Source organism: Diospyros lotus, chromosome 5 (assembly GCF_014633365.1).
Source record: "Diospyros lotus cultivar Yz01 chromosome 5, ASM1463336v1, whole genome shotgun sequence".
Taxonomy (NCBI): Eukaryota; Viridiplantae; Streptophyta; class Magnoliopsida; order Ericales; family Ebenaceae; genus Diospyros; species Diospyros lotus.
The window spans coordinates 40892165-40911682 of record NC_068342.1 but is presented as its reverse complement, the minus strand read 5'-3'; positions in this window follow the sequence as shown (position 1 = coordinate 40911682).

Here is a 19518-nt window from a genome sequence, read left to right as displayed (position 1 = left end):
AAATCAGTTTTTTTTTTTTTGGTTAACATCTATGTCCGTACACCTTTTATGTAAATAAATAAACACTGCGTCAACTAAGTATTTTTAAAATATTTTTATATATTTTTTAAAAATAATATTTAAGTTAATTAATATTATTTAAATTCATAACCTTTAAAAGAAAATTCAATTTTTAAACAATTTTATTTGAAAATTAGACATTTTATATTCCAACTCCTTAATTACTAAGCAATTCAAAGCAAATGAATAGTGATATTTTGGTCGATTGGCTTCAATAATGCTACAATGCCTGGCTCTACAATGTCTGAATCCTTATTGAACATTTTATCTAATTTATTGTTAGTTTTGTTTGATTTGTAATTCAATAATTCAATTAATTGTATTTAGTTAAATAATTGATAATTAAAATTTAAGGTAAATTACACATTGCACCTTTGAATTTTAGTAAAAAAACACAAAACGCAACTAATATTTTAGAAAGGACAAGAATCTCTCCTAACTTTATAAATTAGTTTTGCTTTCTCCCATACTATTACTTCATAGCCATGACCACTAGTTTCAACTATGGCTTTATTAGTAGTGATGGCTAACAACAATACAGTTTCATTCACAACACACATAGTGAGAGGAGTAAGAAAATAATTTTTAAAAAAATTAGGGTAAAATAGTATTTTCATATTTTCTTTAAACAATATGGGAGTTTATGTCATTTATTCAATATTAGAAGTATTTCCGTCTTATTACCATGTATCATGATATAAAGTATAATTTACCTTTAAATATACGTATTACCTATTAAAAAAAATAAAAATTACCTAAATATTAAGTACAATTTACCCTTAAAATAGATGTCTTACCCATAAAAAAAATCAAAATTCGTACCATAAGAGAAAATAGATAAAACTCGAAGGTTGAACAAAAGAAAAATAAATGCTTTTATATACATGAAGAAAATAAGTATTTTAAAAATAATATGATTCTCTAGTTGAATTGGATTGACTCAATCATTTGTTTTATGAGTGGTGATGGGTTAGATTTGTGTGAATTATATATTAAATTTATACACAAATTAACTATAATTTGTGTAAAATAAGGATCTACAATAGACCCAAGTCAAGAAATTTAAGATAGAATAAATTGAATCTCATTTTCAAAATTTATAAAATTATATACAAAATTTATAATATATGACATGTAATTCACCAAACAAAAAAATTAATCGCTGGGACAAAATAGATAGATTTAAGCAAATAAAATCAGGAGTGAACTAAATTTCTGTTTAATTGAAATAATCAAATTGAATCGACCAAAATTTTTAATTTAATTTGGTTCAAGTTAAGGGTCAATTTAGTTCCGTTTTTAAGTTTAGCAATTTTGATTATTTTGATTCAATTCAATTTTCATATTGAAAAAAATCGAAATAACCTAATTGACCAAAATTGCCAAACGACATCATTTTTTACCAATAGTTCAATATAAAATTGGCAATTCAGATTTTTTTGGATTTCTAGGTCAGTTTTTTTTTTATATATATTATTGTTTGGTTTTTTCAATTTTGTATTTATTTGGTCAATTTAATTGGATTTTTGACATATGTTTAGTTATTTTGATTTTAACATTTTGGTCAATTTAGAACCAAATTGACCAAATAGTCACTCCTAAATAAAAATTAGAAAATAAATGCAATTTTAGAGACACGAAATTATATTAATTGGTTATTGATGTTTAACTATTATTCTTAGAATAATTGTTAGCATTATCCTTTATTTAACTTTGAAAAAACCATTGTAGCTTGTAAACATGTATTTATTATTAAATAAATGGTAATGCTAATAATTGTCTCAAGTGTAATAATTGAACATCGATAAATGCATCTTATTTTCAAGTAAGATATATTTATTATATATTATTTTAACATTTAAATAATTATATTTGTTAATTAAATCATTTAAATTATGATATATTTATCATCAACAAATAAAATTATGTATATATTAAAAATAAGATATAATAAATTCATCTTATTTAAAAACAAGATATATCTATTAGTCAGCATTACTCTTAAGGAAACGTTTGTTAATCAAGGTAAGAGCTGGAAAAGTCAAGATATGGGATGCATCCCGGACTTCTATCATTTTTAACATGTTTATTAAGTTTATCTAACAATTTTTGAAAAAATCATTAATAATCTCTTATCTTGATCATTCAAGATATGTTTATCTCTTCAAACTCTCAAAATAAGCATATCTTGATTTTTATAGATAAGAAAGAAATGATCTTTGTATCTTTTAGTGCATTTTTAAAAATTTAACAAACAGTTTGATAAAAATCTTGGAATGTTTCTTAACTTTATCTTAATCATTCCATATCTTGGTCTGAAAACTATTTCGAGTTTATCTTGATACTTCCTTATTTTTTTCATTTTAACAAACGCTACCTTAAGTAAATAATAAGTAATATTAATTATTATTTTAAGATAATAATTAAGTAGTAATAAATATATTTTATTTATAAAAATGAGCATTTTTGTTAACGCAACAACACAAACGTGTATACACATTGTTGACACAACAACTATAATGTGTAAACAATAACTATATTCGAATTGCCAAAACCCCAAAAAAACACCGACAGCAACAATGTGTATATGAAATTCACCAATTACACTAAATAGCCAACACAAGAAACCCACAGCAATATACTCCAAAGTTGCAGCAGCAAGCAAACACAAAGAAACCCACTGCAATATTCTAATGCCCCGCTCGCTCGGACGCGTTATAATTTTGAAAAATTTTGGGATAATAATTTTTTTTCTTTCAAACTTAAAACTAAATCATATCATTTCTCATATCTATCCCAAATTTTTTATACATTTTCTTGAAAAAAAATCATTATCGAATGCGGAAGCAAGAATCGAACATAACATCTAAACATTAATCGAAATTCAATTCTTACATCATCGTTCCTCAACATAACTTAATACAATGCATAAGTTCTCAACTAACATTAACCCTAAATAGGGTTATACATCATCATTCTTTCAAAACGTTAATCATAAATCATATCTTACTCTCAAAACGTTCAAATTTCAAAGTAGCAAAACTTAAATACATGAGTTACATAACATACATTCAATTCATCATGTACTTGCTAAGTGTCATTTCATGCCTCATTCATCCTCGTTTCTACTACAATCTCCATCTGAAATGTTTGAATATTCCAAGGGCAAAACCCAAGTTACATAATAAATCATCTAAGTAATGGAACAATAAACATATTTTGTGCATGAATGCAAAATGTCATTTTCATATCATTTCGATTTGAATCGACCGCACTCAACTATTGCTCCCCATTTTTACATTCTCCTTTCTAGGACGAGGTGTATGGGTGTACCCTTGGCAGAGCAACGATACCAGTCTATAATCCCAAAACCTTATACGATGCATGATCAATAATATCATCGTGAACATATACACATTTCATCATTAATACATATAAATGCAATCTACATTATATATTCACATCAAAACATGACAACATGATAAAATCCTTTATTTAAAACCAAGTTTTGGGTTGAACCACGTACAAACCAAGTATTTTTCATAAAACTAAATCTAGTTAAGAAGTACCACTTATCTTCTCAAACTTATCGGGCTACCTCGATATTCATGCATTGCCTCGAAGTACAAGAATCATCTTGATTTACGTACCAACCTCAAAATTCGCACAAGTCACTTCAACTTTAAGTCTCAAAGCATCCTAATAACCATATTTGATTAAATAAGTATTAAAACTTATTTTTTCATATTTTCTTGTATTTTCTTTATTTTTCTCTTTATTTCTTCCTATTTTTCCTCAATAAATCCAAACTAAATATTTCTCAAATATTTTACTATGACAATTCATAAAATAATATTCCTAAATTTTTAAAATTTTCTAGGAAATTTTTCTTACCTTAACTTAGCCTCTCTAGATTCCTCGGTACGAGTGTCATATCCTTGAAACGCGTGCCCAGATAATTTTATTGCCAAAATCTCTGGAATATTACTAACTCTCCAAATCCTATTTTTTGGGATTTTTCTAGTATTTTTTCCCATTTTCTTTCTATTTTTTCTTTTCTTTTTTTCTTCTTTTCTTTTTATTTCTTCTTATTTCTTTTTTTTTTTCTTCTTCTTCTTCTTCCTTCCACCTCTACTCTTGCGCACCCAACCATGCAACTGTCGTCGCTGGCCCTCCGTCGGCCTCCACCCAGCCCTCCGCCAGACGCCTCGACTTCGCCGGACCACCGCCTCCTCACCCAACCGCTGCAAGCTCACAGCTTGCGGTTTCTGTGAGCTATCATGGTCGTAGCTATGGCTGCCGCTAGAGATGGCAAACGGGCCGGCCCGGCCCACCACCAAGTGGCCCTCGGGCCGGGCCAAATCGGCCCGCTTAAAAACGGGCCAGCCCAGCTCGCCCAGATTTTTTTTTTTTTTTTTCTGTTTGATACCATTTTTGGCCATTTAGCCCACTTTGACTACGTGGCCCACTTCCGTTTACCTACTTCCTTCTTTAGTTGCAGGTCAATTCCCTTACACCTGCCATTCTCAAAGTTGTAATGTATTATATCAGAAGTTACAAAATAGACAAATAATTTTACAGATATTTAAAACAATTAAAATTAAATTAAATAAAAAAATGGAAGCCACCGCAACTAAAATGCTGCAAGGTTACACATTGTATCAAAGAAAGTGGTATGTGGCAGTAAACTGGTAAAGCAATCCAATCACAAAACATTCAACTATCTAACCAGAGAAACAATTAAAATTACTACTGAGCATATAAATTCCAGATGAAGAAAAACAACATGCTCAAAGAGCCATTTCTGGAGGCCAAATTACAAATAAGAAAAAAAAATAATAAAAAACTATGCCTCTAATCTTCATCCTCTTCATCAACAACAACATTTGAGTCTTGTTTAGAAAGTCTTATATCATCAATGCTTGACTCCTCCTCCTCATCATCATCTATAATAAAAAATTACATATGTTAATTATTTATTATATAAGAGAAATGTTTAATATTATGTTAAATCCCAGATATTAGAAAGTTTAAAAAAAATTACCTCCAAAACCATGCAACCAACTCCGTGTGCATAAGAGAGCTTGAACTGTTTCATCATGCAAACGACTTCTATACTTATTCAAAATACGAGATCCAATGCTAAAAGCGGACTCCGATGCTACGGTTGTTATCAGAATACTCAATATATCACAAGTCATCTTTGCAATAATTTCCCCTCTATTAGCTCGCTCTCTCGAATATGCCAAGACATCAAATGCTCCCGATATTGGAATCCTTGACTCTTCCAAATAAAGATCAAGTTGGGATTTTCCGGCATCGTTAGAAACTTGGCAATCAAATGCTTCAAAATCCTATCAAATAATCAAAAAAATAGTCAACCAAATATTTATATCAATTATATATGAACAAGTTTTTTAAAAAAATATAAACTTACATCATATATATTTTTTGACTTCTTTGCTTGTTCACCTCCAATGGAAATTTGTGATCCACTAACATTTGAGCAAGGCATTGAACTTGAACTTGATAAATCATTGTTAACATATTCACCATAAAGCCTATACAAAGCCGTATTTGTAACACCCCGATTTTTCTGACCGAGCATGTCACTATGCTGGGTCCCAAAATATACATAAATTCCTTTTTATCACGACACATATCTTAAATCTCAAGTACTAAATTCCGAACAAAACCCCCCAACATATCATAAAAATTGCGAAAGCGATAATCGAAACCTGATATGGTACATAACTGAATTCACTTTTATTATATCATTAGAATCCGTACCATAGTACATCTTCAAATACTTCAATACATGGAGACTCATCATTAAGAGATAGCAACTAAATACCTCAATTATACATCGAGCCATACATACATTTAACAAAACTAAACCTCAACGGAACATAGCTAAAACATGCTACACATGACAATAGATAACTTAATATTCAGCTATCTTCTTTCCCTTAGAGCTGCTCGCCAAACTTGGAACGTTTGAATATTCTAGGGACATAGTCCAATTAGAAGATGAACCTTCTAGTGAGAGCTCCAAAAATAGTTTATAACAATGCATGAACAGGTATAAAACGTATGAGAAAAACGAGGACTACCCCGAAGTGCCTCGAGAACATGTCAGCCTCCTCCAACGAGAGCTTTCTCAAAGGCGCACGTATAGCGCCTCTCGAGAGATCCCTAATCATGTCACATCGGCCCGACCTCATAGAACTCATGCAAACACCACATCCATTGTCCCTTATACTCACGGTCTTCCCCACGAGAGCTTTCTCGATGGCGCACGCATAGCGCCTCTCGGGGGATATCCGACTTTTGCCCTCAAACAACAATAGATAGGTACAACAGTATAGCCACACGAATTTTATAAATGCAATAGTTGAAAACCAACAACATATATTTTCCAAGAAATTACATTTCATGTATGCAACATGATTTCACGTAAGAGAACAATATGATTTTGTGTACAAAAACGTTACACAAAACACGTTTTATGCAATAGGAGTCTCATATAAGAGAACAAAAATAAGATTTGGAGTATAGGAGTCTCACCTTGACTTAATTTCGGGATTCCGCAAAATTTGTGCAAATCCTTAAGTCTTCTGACCAAACCACCTCCTTACACGCCCTCAGGCGTTGAGCAAGTGCTTCTTCTTCTCTAGGAGCAAAAGCCTTCGATCCACTAAACTCGAAGCACTCTCGTCTAGCACGAATTTATCACAACATAGAATGAGGAAACCCTTGGCCATGAGCACCCTATTTATAAGTTTGGAAACTTGGCCACCAAGTAAGTCACAATCATTTCAAATCTTTTCTAAATCTTCCAAGATATTTCAATCATTTCAAATCTTTTAAAATATTCTCTAATTATTCCAAATCTTCTAAGATATTCTCTAATCATTCCAAATCTTCTTAGATTTTCTGCAATCATTCTTATCCGAATCAAATCTTATCCAAATAAGATCTTATCAAATCTTATCCAAATCAAATCAAATCTTATCCTTAAAGTCATCATGAGACTTAATCTTTATCTCTAAAGTCATCATGAACCTTTATCTTATCTCTAAAGTCATCATGAGGCTTCATCCTTATCTCTAAAATTATTTATGAGGCTTTTCTTGAATCTTCCAAATGCCCTTAGTAAAAAGATTTCAAGAATTACACTTTGGCCCAAACTTTTCAAGTAATTGCACTTAGACCCTTTTCAACTTGGCCCCTAGGCCAATTTTTAATTGCATTTTAGTCCCCGAACAAATGACTAATTACGCTAATACCCCTGGTTTTTAGGTAAATTACACTTTTACCCGAACCTAAAAAATTACGATTTTGCCCTTGGCTCAAAAACTAAACTTCTCTTTAAAGAATTTCATAACCCCTTGAAATATCCTAAAACATTCTCTTGAAGATTCCGAAAAAACATCGTTTCGACCTCCCTCTGTCAATTTCGAAAAACTGCACTTAGGCCCGAATCTTCCTTTTGGCTACAAACCTTTTTGTTTCTTCCAAAAACTACTGAAGGGTTCCTCTACATACCAAATATGAACTTTCTCAGGGGTTCCGTTGACTTCCCAGATGCCCCCTACGATAATTCGGTATTTCAGCCTACATCACAGTTACTTTCTTTAGCTGTACCGGGAACTGTTTCCGATCCAATTTTTTTTGGTGCCATAAATCATACCTCGAGATGCTTGACGATGTCACATCATTTTCCTTAAACATCTAGGCTCCAGGGCACTCCCTGCAGCTGATTCAGCAACTAATTGCCCATTAAATCCTATTTTTTGATATTTTAAACTACTTTAAAATACGTGGCAACCTTACGAAAATATGGGGTATTACAGTATTCACCCTTTCCAACTTCTCTTCATAGTTATAAAGATTGAGCTTTGAATAAGTGTACCTCAAAAAGTTAAACTTCTTGGTTGGATCAAGAATCGCCCCAAATGCAAGAACCACTCTATAATCACTCCAATACTTATCAAATTTTTCTTTCATCCTTGCACTCATACTTGCAATCAACTCATCATCATTTTCCAAGTTGGAAGTCAAGAGACACTCTATCCTCCAAATTTCCCCAAAATACAAATTAGATGTAGGGTATGAGGATCCAGAAATCAAATTAGTGATAGTATAAAATGGCTTCAAGAATTCACAAATTATCTCCCCTCTTGTCCACTCATCACTTGATGGGCACCACCTATAATTTTTATCACATAAGCTTAAACTATGAAATGCACGACGATACTTGAGTGCACTCTCAAGCATTATGTAAGTGGAGTTCCATCTAGTGACAACATCCGGTCTCAACCCAATTCTTGTATCAATTCCACCAACTTGCTCAATACATTGATAAAATTGTCTCATCCTAGCTTCTGAACCCCTCACATAATGAACACTTTGTCTTATTTTATGCAATGCCTCACTAGCTACCTTCAAACCATCTTGAACAATAAAGTTCAGTATATGAGCACAACATCTAATGTGAAAGAACTCTCTATTAAGCAACAAAGTATTCGACAAATTTAAATGTTCTTTCAATATATTTTGCATGTTGTCATTTGAAGTGGCATTGTCCAAAGTAAGGGAAAAAAAAATTTCTCCAATCCCCAATCCTTTAAAAATTCCAACACCTTCAATAATAATTCATGTCCACTATGTGGTGGCTTCATATGAGCAAATGACAATATCTTACTATTTAACTTCCAATTGTCATCAACATAATGAATAGTAAGAGAAATAAATCCATGATTAGTGCATGCAGTCCAAACATCAGAAGTCAAACAAACTCTACCAGGAATTTGGGCCAATTGTTATTTTAACTTCTCTTTCTCTATTTCATATGTTCTCAAGACATTCGCTTTAGCAGTATTTCTACAAATGAACTTACAATGTTCATTCAGAAACTTTTGGTAATTTCTAAACCCCATCCACTCAACCATATTAAAGGGAGCACCATGTGAAATAATCATCTGAGCAATAAGTTCACGATTTACTTTAGGGTCAAATTTCTTTCTCTTCAACTTCCCTTCATAATCAATAAGCATATCTCCCGCATCATTATACTTAGAAATCATCATACATTTAGGAATATGACGACTTAAATAGGAGGTTCCTGATTTAGATGGACATGAATATTCTTTACCACACCCCTTGCATTTACACCTTGGTTTGCCATCACTACCAACACCAATTTTCACAAAATGGTTCCACACATCAGAGGTTAAAGTCTTAGGCTTTTTTGATTGTGATTGTGATATGGATTCCTCATTAACATTACTAGGGATTCCTCTCGAAATTTGATCATCACCATCCATTCTAACAAAAGAATCCACACTGTAAACAATTAAAACAATTCATTTTAAATTATGATCAAATTTAAAAGAATCCACACTGAAAATAATTAACACAAAATTAACACAATTCATTTAAAAGAATCACACTTGGCAGGGGAATAAAACTTGAACTTACCTTTAGCTAGGCAACAGCAGGTAGGCGGCGTGAGAGCAAGGGCGAGCAGCAGCAGGCAGTGAGCGAGAGAGGGCTAGGGGCGAGACTGAGAGCGAGGGGCGCGGGCGACAGAGGGCGAGCCAGAGGGCGACTGAGGGGCGAGGGCGGGACAGAGGGCGAGACAGGGCGAGAGCGAGGGGCACAGGCGAGACAGAGGGCCAGGGAGACAGAGGGCTAGGGCGAGACAGAGGGTGAGGGCGAGGGCGAGACGAGGGCGAGAGCGAGGGGCGCTGGCGAGGGCGAGGGCGAGGACGAGACAGAGGAGGAGGTGAGGCTGAGAGCGAGGGGCGCGGGCTGTTTGGGGGGGGTGTGGCCGATTAGCGGGCCAAGCGGGCCGGGCCAAATTGGCCCGGCCTTAAATGGGCCAGCAAAATGCTGCCCTAGCCCGGTGCCGAGCCTGGCCCCAACGGGCCAGCCCGTCAGGCCAAGCCCATTTTGCCATCTCTAACTGCCGCTTGATGTGGCAGCCCATTTCGATAGCCTCCGCCCACATTGGATACCTCTCGGGCCTCCACCGAGCCCGCCGCACCTTGCTGCCATCACCCGCCACGCCTTCCCGCTGCTACTCCTTCTTCCTCATCCACCATGGCCGAGCATCGAAGCTTCTGCTTCACAGCCATGGCCACCTTTGGCTGCTGGAAATGTTCACTCCTCAGCCAATCACTCTCTCGCGATCTCTCTCTCTCTCATGAGCTCTCTCTACCTCTCTCTCGGCCATTCACTCGCCCGAGCTTACTACATTCGACTTCCATTTCCTATTCCATTTTGCTTCTATTTCTTCGTCATATTTATAGCCAACCCAATGCCCCAAACCTGCCATAGCCATTACGTATTGCATGCATTTTGCTTCTATTTCTTCGTCATATTTATAGCCAACTCAATGCCCCAAACCTGCCATAGCCATTACGTATTGCATGCAAAGCCTTCCAAAACTTGTAGAGGTAGACTTTCAGGTTGCAGAGGCGTGGCCACTGTGTGCATGTGCACGTATAGATATATATAACTATATATTACACTTTAAACTAAGAAAAATTACACATTAAACCCCAAATTTTATCCCTATTACACTTGTGCAATTCCTTAATTGCAACTATGCCCTTAAACCTTAAATTAATTTGCATTATAATACATAAATGCAAAATTAATAATTTCAAAATTACTCGATAATGACGATTTCGCCCCAGCATCCTCACCGGGCTATCGTTTCATCCCGAAACCATTGAAGGGTTACTCATTACAAAAAATTGGAGCCCCCTCAGGTTTCCATTGACTTCTTGGGAGTCCCTACGATAATTCGATTTTGCAGCCAAAATAGCAGCTGTATTTTAGCTGTACCGAAAATCATTCATGATACGATTTCTTTCGATACCATAAATCATGCCTCAAAATACTCATTACTGTCATATCATTTTTCTTTGGCATCTCGGCTTCAGGGTACTCCCTACAGTCGATTCGATGACTTAATTTATCATTAACTGATCTTTTGGTATTCCAAAATTTATCGAAATTACATGGTAGCCTCATACAAACATGGGGTATTACAAATATACTCCAAAGTAACAACAGCAAGCAAGGAGTAACAGAAATTCAAACTCAGTTTTCGGTGGAAGAGAAACACAGACGACAAGAGGCAGAAAATAGACGACGACCAAAGCACGCTTGGGAGCGCTGGCCTGAAGACAGATGTGCCCTGCTCCTGTCATTGTTAACGCAGGTTACAACGATATTTTCCCAATGAATTGCAACCATGATTTGTCGGATTTGACAAAACTCAGGAATGACTCACTCTCTGTGATAGGAAAAAATACGGGGAAGATTGATGACAACAATGAAGCTTGGCCAGCCTTTTATAGGCTAAGTTGGGGCATCGAACGGTCGTGGCCTTCAAGGCAGCATTAATCGTAGGAGTAAAGTCCACTGCTTGGAGCAAGCGAAAGGACGGAGAAAAAATAAAATAAAAAGAAAAAAATTATTATTTTTTGTATAAAAAATATATATATCTATATGATCTAACCCGACAGACGACAGCGCGGACGAGGGCCAAGAGGTTCGTTCGCTTATAAAATTTGGATGCCCCTTAGGGCCTAACCCCAAATGAGAGGAAGGGGTATAAATACCCGCTCCCATCTCTTTACACAACCAATATGGGATAAGCATCCAAACTCACACTCGCGCTCCTACACTATAAAACACAACAATTATATCTTCTTTTCCATCTCCAACCATTACTATTAGATAATAATAAATATATTATATTTTGAATCATCTAATTAACCAATAAGATTATTTAGAAACTAAAACAAAGATATAATAAACAGTTGAGCGGGTTAGGCACGATTTGGGAAACCCAATAGATTTAGTGTTAGTATTTTATTAGTTAGATTTAACATTTAATATTTAACTCAAATCATAATTTGACATCTCATAGCTGTTTTGTAAACCCACTGGGTTTACCAATTACTAAAACCTTTCCTTTGTTGAGATATTTAAACTCAGGCCAAGTGTCAAATTCTGATCTAGCTAATAAATAATAAATATTAAATTTAATATATAAAATTATAACACTTAATACATTTAAAATTTCACTATATTTCTAAAATTGTATTACGACCTAAATTGCACGAACATAAAAATAGAAAACAAATATGATACGAAACAAAAATGAGAAAATAATATTTTTAAAAAATATAAAAAAAGGAAACGCATGAAAATGTATAAATAAAAAAATATAAGGGTGTTTATATAAATATCATATTTAATATAAAAATAAACATAAATATCATAATATATTTAAATAAATTATAAGAAAAATTAAAAAATTAATCTAGGGATGAAATTTTTTTTATTTCTAACCTATTTGTAGATAAAAACTCGTATTTAATATTATAGAATAATTTTGAAAAGTTTTTAAAATTATAAAAATAGCCTAAAAATATTTTTTTTATATTTTTAAATATTTCAATATAAAAAACATTTTGAGAACGTGGAAGCCACACTCCCACAGTATTTTCGTGCATTATAGGTCCTGACTAAACAATTATTAATCAATTTCATCCTTGGCTGATTTATGAATCACATCATTAATTATCACTGACACTTGTACGATTAAACCACGCTTATTGGGGGCTGCAAAGCGATCCGCTTTACTTTTATCCTTTATTAATTAATTAATTAATGTAATTAACCGACTTTGCTTCTTTAATCCAACTTACATGCTTTGCGGTTCTTATTTAAGGTAACATCGAATCTTACTGGCATTCAATAAAGCAAAATCACGTGACTGTCGGCTAATCAAATATCATGTGGATATATGCTAAACCCCACCTATCATTAAAATTTGGATAAATTATTATATTGCTATTTTTTTATTTTTTTATTTTGTAATTAATTAATTATCATACTTTAATTGTTACCATTATATTAATTAAAGTTTATTTTTTTTATTATTTTTCATCAAATTATGGTAATTAAAATTAGTGTGGTATATATTAATATAAACCTTAAAATATTTGATTACGAGGTTTATATTAATTTTAATATTAAATAATTCTTAGGTTTATATTAATGGGTATTCGTTGGTTTTTGTTAATAAAATTTAATAAAAAATAGACTAAATTATAATAAAAATTAAAGTATACTAAGTAGCTTGTTACGATATATTATTAAGTAACTTTTTTAAACCTTTATCTTAGTCTCTTTATCCATCTATCTCAATTAATTGATTGACTTGATATTAAAATATTTTTTCAATTTATTTTTTCTCAATTAATAGACTGGGTTGATTCTTATCTCTCTTCTTTAATATCATTACATTAGCCTTATCGTCATTCAATGGCTGTTCCTCTACTATTTCTCTTTCTTTCATTATCTATTGAAGTGGTGATGGGTTCCAACAATTTAGAACACATGGCTTTAGTCAGGACCTCTAGTTTCATCGAGGATCAATCGACTACTACATCGAGACCCATTATTGGTGGGTTCAATTGGATTTTTTTGGGGGATTATCACCCTTGCATAATTCATCGCTGTTCATATTCTTGATTTTTACATATGAAGTAAATCACAGACGAAGACTTTATTTCACTATACAAGACAAAAAATTGAACTCACAAGTATGAATCATCACTTATCGTGACCTGATCACTTAACTTTAACCCTAAAAATAATTGGACTCTTTCTTTCCCTTTCAATATCATTGACATTGCCCATCACCCATGTTGTAGCCAATTGTGAGCGAGCAAACCAGCATCAGTGGCAAGGATATACATATGGTTATATATGTGTATATACATATTTATTTAAAACATAAAAATTTATGACATGAAATTATTATATATAATATAAAATATATTTTATAATAGATAAATTTATTAATTAAACATAGATTTAAATCATAATGTATGTTCTACATTTTGCTATAAATTATTATTAATTATACCTTTTCATTATAATTATTTTTAATAAATTTGTTACTACAAATAAGTGATGTCATTTTTTATCATTTTATAATTTATAAGTTTTTTTTATCAAATGCATAACTTTTTAATTAATAACTAAAAATATATTTTATTCAAACACTGAATTTAGTGTATTGATTTTTTTATTTTCTCAAAATATATTTTATTTATTTTTGTTTAAAAAAACTATTTCAATACACGAAAATATGAAACTATTTATATTACCATTACACCAATACTAATTATCAATTAAAATTTACTTTAAAAAAGTAAGTTACAACGATCAATTCACATGCTTTACAAGTGAGCCTCTATTTAAAGCTTTTAATTTTATTTTTATTTATATATGTATAGTGAAGAGAACGCGTTTGATTTAAGAATAAAAATATAAAAATACCCTTTTTTTTAAGTTGTCCAAAGGTGAAGAGTGTCTTAACGTATTTAGACCTGGGTATACGTCCAACCCTACTTGACCTACTTCATCGAATCTCTCTCGACCCAAAGTTGAATCTTTACTTCTCAAGATGGGACCATGAGCTAATGTCCAATCAATTATGTGGCACACTCATGTCTCTCATTAATCTCATATATCATATTTATGAGAGTCTAATTTTTGAGAAGCATGTACATTATTTGTGATAATTGTCTTTACGCGATTTTTGGTATTTGTATCATTGATTATGTCAAATGAGGTAAATTGTAAGTTGGTTCTTTAGTCCTTGCGCATAGTGAGGATCGAACTTGCAATCCACTGAATTGATATTGACATATTATTCATCCGACCGCTCAACCTATACTAATTGTGTATGATTTTGTATTGATTCCATAACTGAACCACTGATATAGACATTGATTTGATCATTACAAAATATAGTGAGAAGTCGAGCCTTGCATTTGCAAATCAAGCAAGATTTGGATATGTTCATACTTGGGAACAACGACCGAACATACTCACCTTAAGCAAACTTAATGATAATCGACTCCATCATCATCATATAGAATGTATCACTTTTTTTAATTTTCATTTATCACAAACATTTAAATCTTTGTATCACTAACCCCAAAAAATGTTGCATTATTTTATTCTCAATCACAAAATATAACAAAACTAAATTTCATCATTTCTCTTTCTTAAACTCGATTCCATCGTTGTCTCATTCTCTTGTTTATATCATCTTTTATGTATAAGGGTAAAATTTTTAAATAATAATTTTTAATAGTTAAGATGTGGAATCTTTACATTTTTGTACGTTAAAGATCAAACGTCATATTTTTTATGTATTAAGCGAACACAACAAATTAATCAGCTTATTCAAATATTGGCAATGGGTCATCCACATAGTGTGTCACTTACGAAGACAGACGCATTCATATATGTGCTAACGTTTCACCATAATAAGAACTTAAAACTACAACTTTTAATAATTAAAATATTGAATTTTGATATTTTACACATTAATGACTAAATGCCATATTTTTTAATTATTGAGAGGGCAATATATCTATTAAGCCTATTTAATATATGTACATATATATATATATAGGGAGAGAGAGAGAGAGAGGGAATGAGGGAGTTTTAATTTCTTAAATAACGGTACTTAGTTTATATTAGAGTGATAACTCAAATATAATAATATGAAATTTTTCCTATCAAATTAGTGTATTAAAAGAATTAAATTGATAGACTCTATATATAATTATTATATTTAAATTGATACATTATTATTATTATTTTTATAAGGGCTTTGCTATGTTGCTCGGCAGTAAGTAGCATAGTATTGCCGTTTATTATAAATTAAACAGCGTTTCTAAATAAGTCAAAACTCTCTCTTTCTATATATATATATATATATTTAAAGATATTTGTTACAAATATAATATAGGGAGGTGCAAGTGGTGGTTGTTGACCAGGGTACGAGAAAAGAATAATAATAACGCAACTGAGAAAACCTCGTATCGTGCCGAATAAGTCCTCTTCCCCAGGTTTGTTATATATTCTATCCAATCAATAAAAAAGAATTATCGAGAAAGATGCTCAATCATTAAATAATACCCCATTGTGCTGTGAGATAAGAAGCAGTTGGCCCCTTGCCATCTTCTTACCGCCCGTACAACTAACACAAATAAATAAGTGAAAATTGCACTACAAAAATATATTTTTACTCTTCATCCACGTCTTTAATTAATTTTTTTAAAAATTAAAAATTCTGCAAAAATATATTTTTTAATTAATTAAATTATTTAGTAATATTAACTTACCTAAAAAATGAAATTAACACGTCATAATATTAGAAAAGATAAAAATACAATTCTTTATCTTTTTTCGATATTTTTCTTCCCATTAGAGATAATGCAGAATAAAAAATTATCTTGTTAATGTGTCTAAAAATATAATTTTTTTTACCTTTATAAAATGTTGAATTTGTTTGGGGACTAATGATAGTAATATTTTTATTATAAATTAAAGGGAATTTAAAAAAAAAGGGTCTATAAACAAAAATAACCACAAAAGCATCTACGAAACAAGAAATAAAATCATATGACTATGTATAGGTGTAAAAGGATGTCTTCAAAAGTTAGAAGCTAACTCCCAATCACCCAAAATACCACTTCTCGAAGCATTATCTCGACTTTAAACTCTAATATTATCGGCGATGTTAAAATTCCTTGATTATTTATCAAAATAATAACTTATATTACTAAAACATATTCATAATGCAAGCTACCGTTTTATGTGAGAGTTGACATTTTAAAAAAATTGAAACTAATAATTATAAAATTTTATACTGTTATTTTTAATAAATATTAAAAAATATTTTCAAAAATCTAGGAGAGTCACGAGTCCTGGGCTCTAACATAGATCGACCCTTGTTTCTAGCAACCGTTTTTTATTTTGTTATTTAGAAAAAAAAAAAAGAATATTTTGATGCATTAACATTCCTCTAGTGAAATGCTTTTCGAGAAATGCGAAATACTCGTAAAAATATCATCTATATACCCATATTTTAGTTAAAGTTAGTTTCAATTTTAATAAACAAACAAATAAATAAAAGGGTTAGGTGTTTGTTACAATTTCAGGTAGATTAAGGTAGATCCAACTTCCCATCTACTTTTTATGAAGATCTTAGTCTCCTTGCAGCATTGTGTAGCTATAGCTAGGAACTTGACAAAAATAAATAGAATATGCAATATGACCCAAAGAGATGTGTTAATTTCAAAGGAAAAGGTACCTGTACTCTGCTAAGTACCCTAAATTTACATAGCATTTTAGCCTAACTCAAATAGACATTGGTATTTCCTTTGAATTACCAAAAAAATTTCCTCCAAAGAGATTGAAAAAACAAATTAAAAGATGACATTGTCTTTTCTCCCGTCAGCTTTCTCTCTTTTGAGAAAAAAAATAATCACCCAACTCAAAAATCTCTATGGCGATCTAACAAAATTTGTAAACATATAATTCATATCGTTAGAGATTGAGAAATTCGAATCTCCTAGTGACACTCGATCAAATCCTAAATTTGTATCTTTTGTATATTCCTCTTTGACTCCGTCTTCATTGCCCCTTTCTCTATTTTTTTTTCTCAGATATTTTTTCGCTATTTGTTAATTAATCTAGCCCTAATTCCCAATTAATCTAGTGTTTTCCTCTCTTTTCTTTTATTTCTCTCTTTTAATCTTTGTTACATTGCTTATCTCCTTTTTGAGAATGAACCTTTTGGGTGAGACACCTCTATTAATTTGCATATCCTTTGTTGAATTGAATCCTACCCTTAGAATTTCATCAATATTGAAGCATTGCAATTTTGATATTCCTTATGTGACCTCGTTTTACAATTTGGCTATGAGACTTTAAAAAAAGGATTTAAGATCTTGACCCCCCTTTTTGCATCTGAAACTAGCAAGCCATATCAAGTGATGTATGGATATGAACTTTGCTCTAGATGATGATGGAGCCAAAGTTTGTTCGTTCTTTTGTTTTTGCTTTTGCTTTAATAGCTGATGGTTGACCTCTAACTTTTGGTATTTTGGCCTTTACTATGAATATGTAGGGATTTTCGTGTATGATTTTGTTTCTTCCCTAATATTTTCTTAAATTTTCGAGTTGTCCTCCTTCTCTTACTAGTGATCAAGCGACTCGAGCTAGGTGACTTCTTAGTAAAGTTTTTTTTTGGTTGGGTTAATTAATTTGGCTAGTATTTAATCATTATACATTTTCTTGTAATATAATTAATACATTTCACATTATAATAAGATCTGATTTATCAATTTTTGCATGATTAAAAATTTTTACAAAATTATGAGAAAAAAGAAAAATAATTATTTTTTGATTAAAAAAATTTAATTAATATTAATAAATTATCATATAAAAAATAAATCTCTTTCAACCTCTATCTTTAAAAAATCTAAGAATGCGTTTGATTGAAGGATGAAAAATAGGATAAAATTTCAATTTCATGGAATTTCAATTCTCATCCCACCCCTTAGAATTTCAATTCCTTGATTTCAAAGAAAATTTTTATTTTTTGAATTAAAATAAAATTCAAATTTCATGAAAAAAAAAATTATCTGATAAAATTTCTTAAAATTTATGTAAAAAATAAATTCCACCCTCAATTATCACCCTATCAAACGACCTTAAAAAGAAAATTTCACATGAAAATCTCACATGGAGCATGAGCAAAGGCTTATGACTTTTGAGAAGATGGAGAAGGAGAGCTCGAGCCAAAATGGAAAGAAAAATGGACCTATCACAAACAGCCACCTGTCAGCCTACAAGTTGGAGAGTTGACAGATGTCGACAGGCTATATGCCAATTTTAGAAAGATAATACAATACAATAAAGCAATTTTTCTTTTTCCAGTCTTCCCAAAAGCACTTATGTACACGTGTCATAAATCTATTCGCGAGACACCGCGATCAATATTCTGAAAACATAAGTTTACTGTTTCCACTCCCAACCCCGCGAATCAATGCCAGCTCTGAGGCGCCGAGGTACGGGCTCCTCCACTCTCTAGAATACAAAGATCAGTGCACTCGCTTTCAGAGACCGACGCGTGTCTTTCCCCGGCGTTCTTGGCGACTCTAGGTAACCGCGCATCGGCTAACACTCCTCCGTTTGATCCGCTCCGGAATGTGTCAGCAGAAGGGCGCGAGTACAGAACTTTTGGTCACACTCGCGCTACTGAGGGTGCTAATGATTTAGTGGATCTTAACAGTGAAACCTCTAAGGAGATCCTAGGGTGCACAGAAGCGCTCCATGTTTCCATAAGGAAAGAGGTTTTGCCTTGTCTTAATACCACTTTATGCTTTCCATATTAAGGCCTACCAGTCATAAGTTGCGAAACATTTTTCGTCCAAAGAAGACTCTCTCTCTCTCTCTCCAGTCTTCCATCAAAGCTCAAAGAAGTAAGGTCTCTGAGAGTCTGCTTTATTCTTTTTTTGTCTTTGTCTCTTTTTCATTCTTGCGTGATCTTTGTTT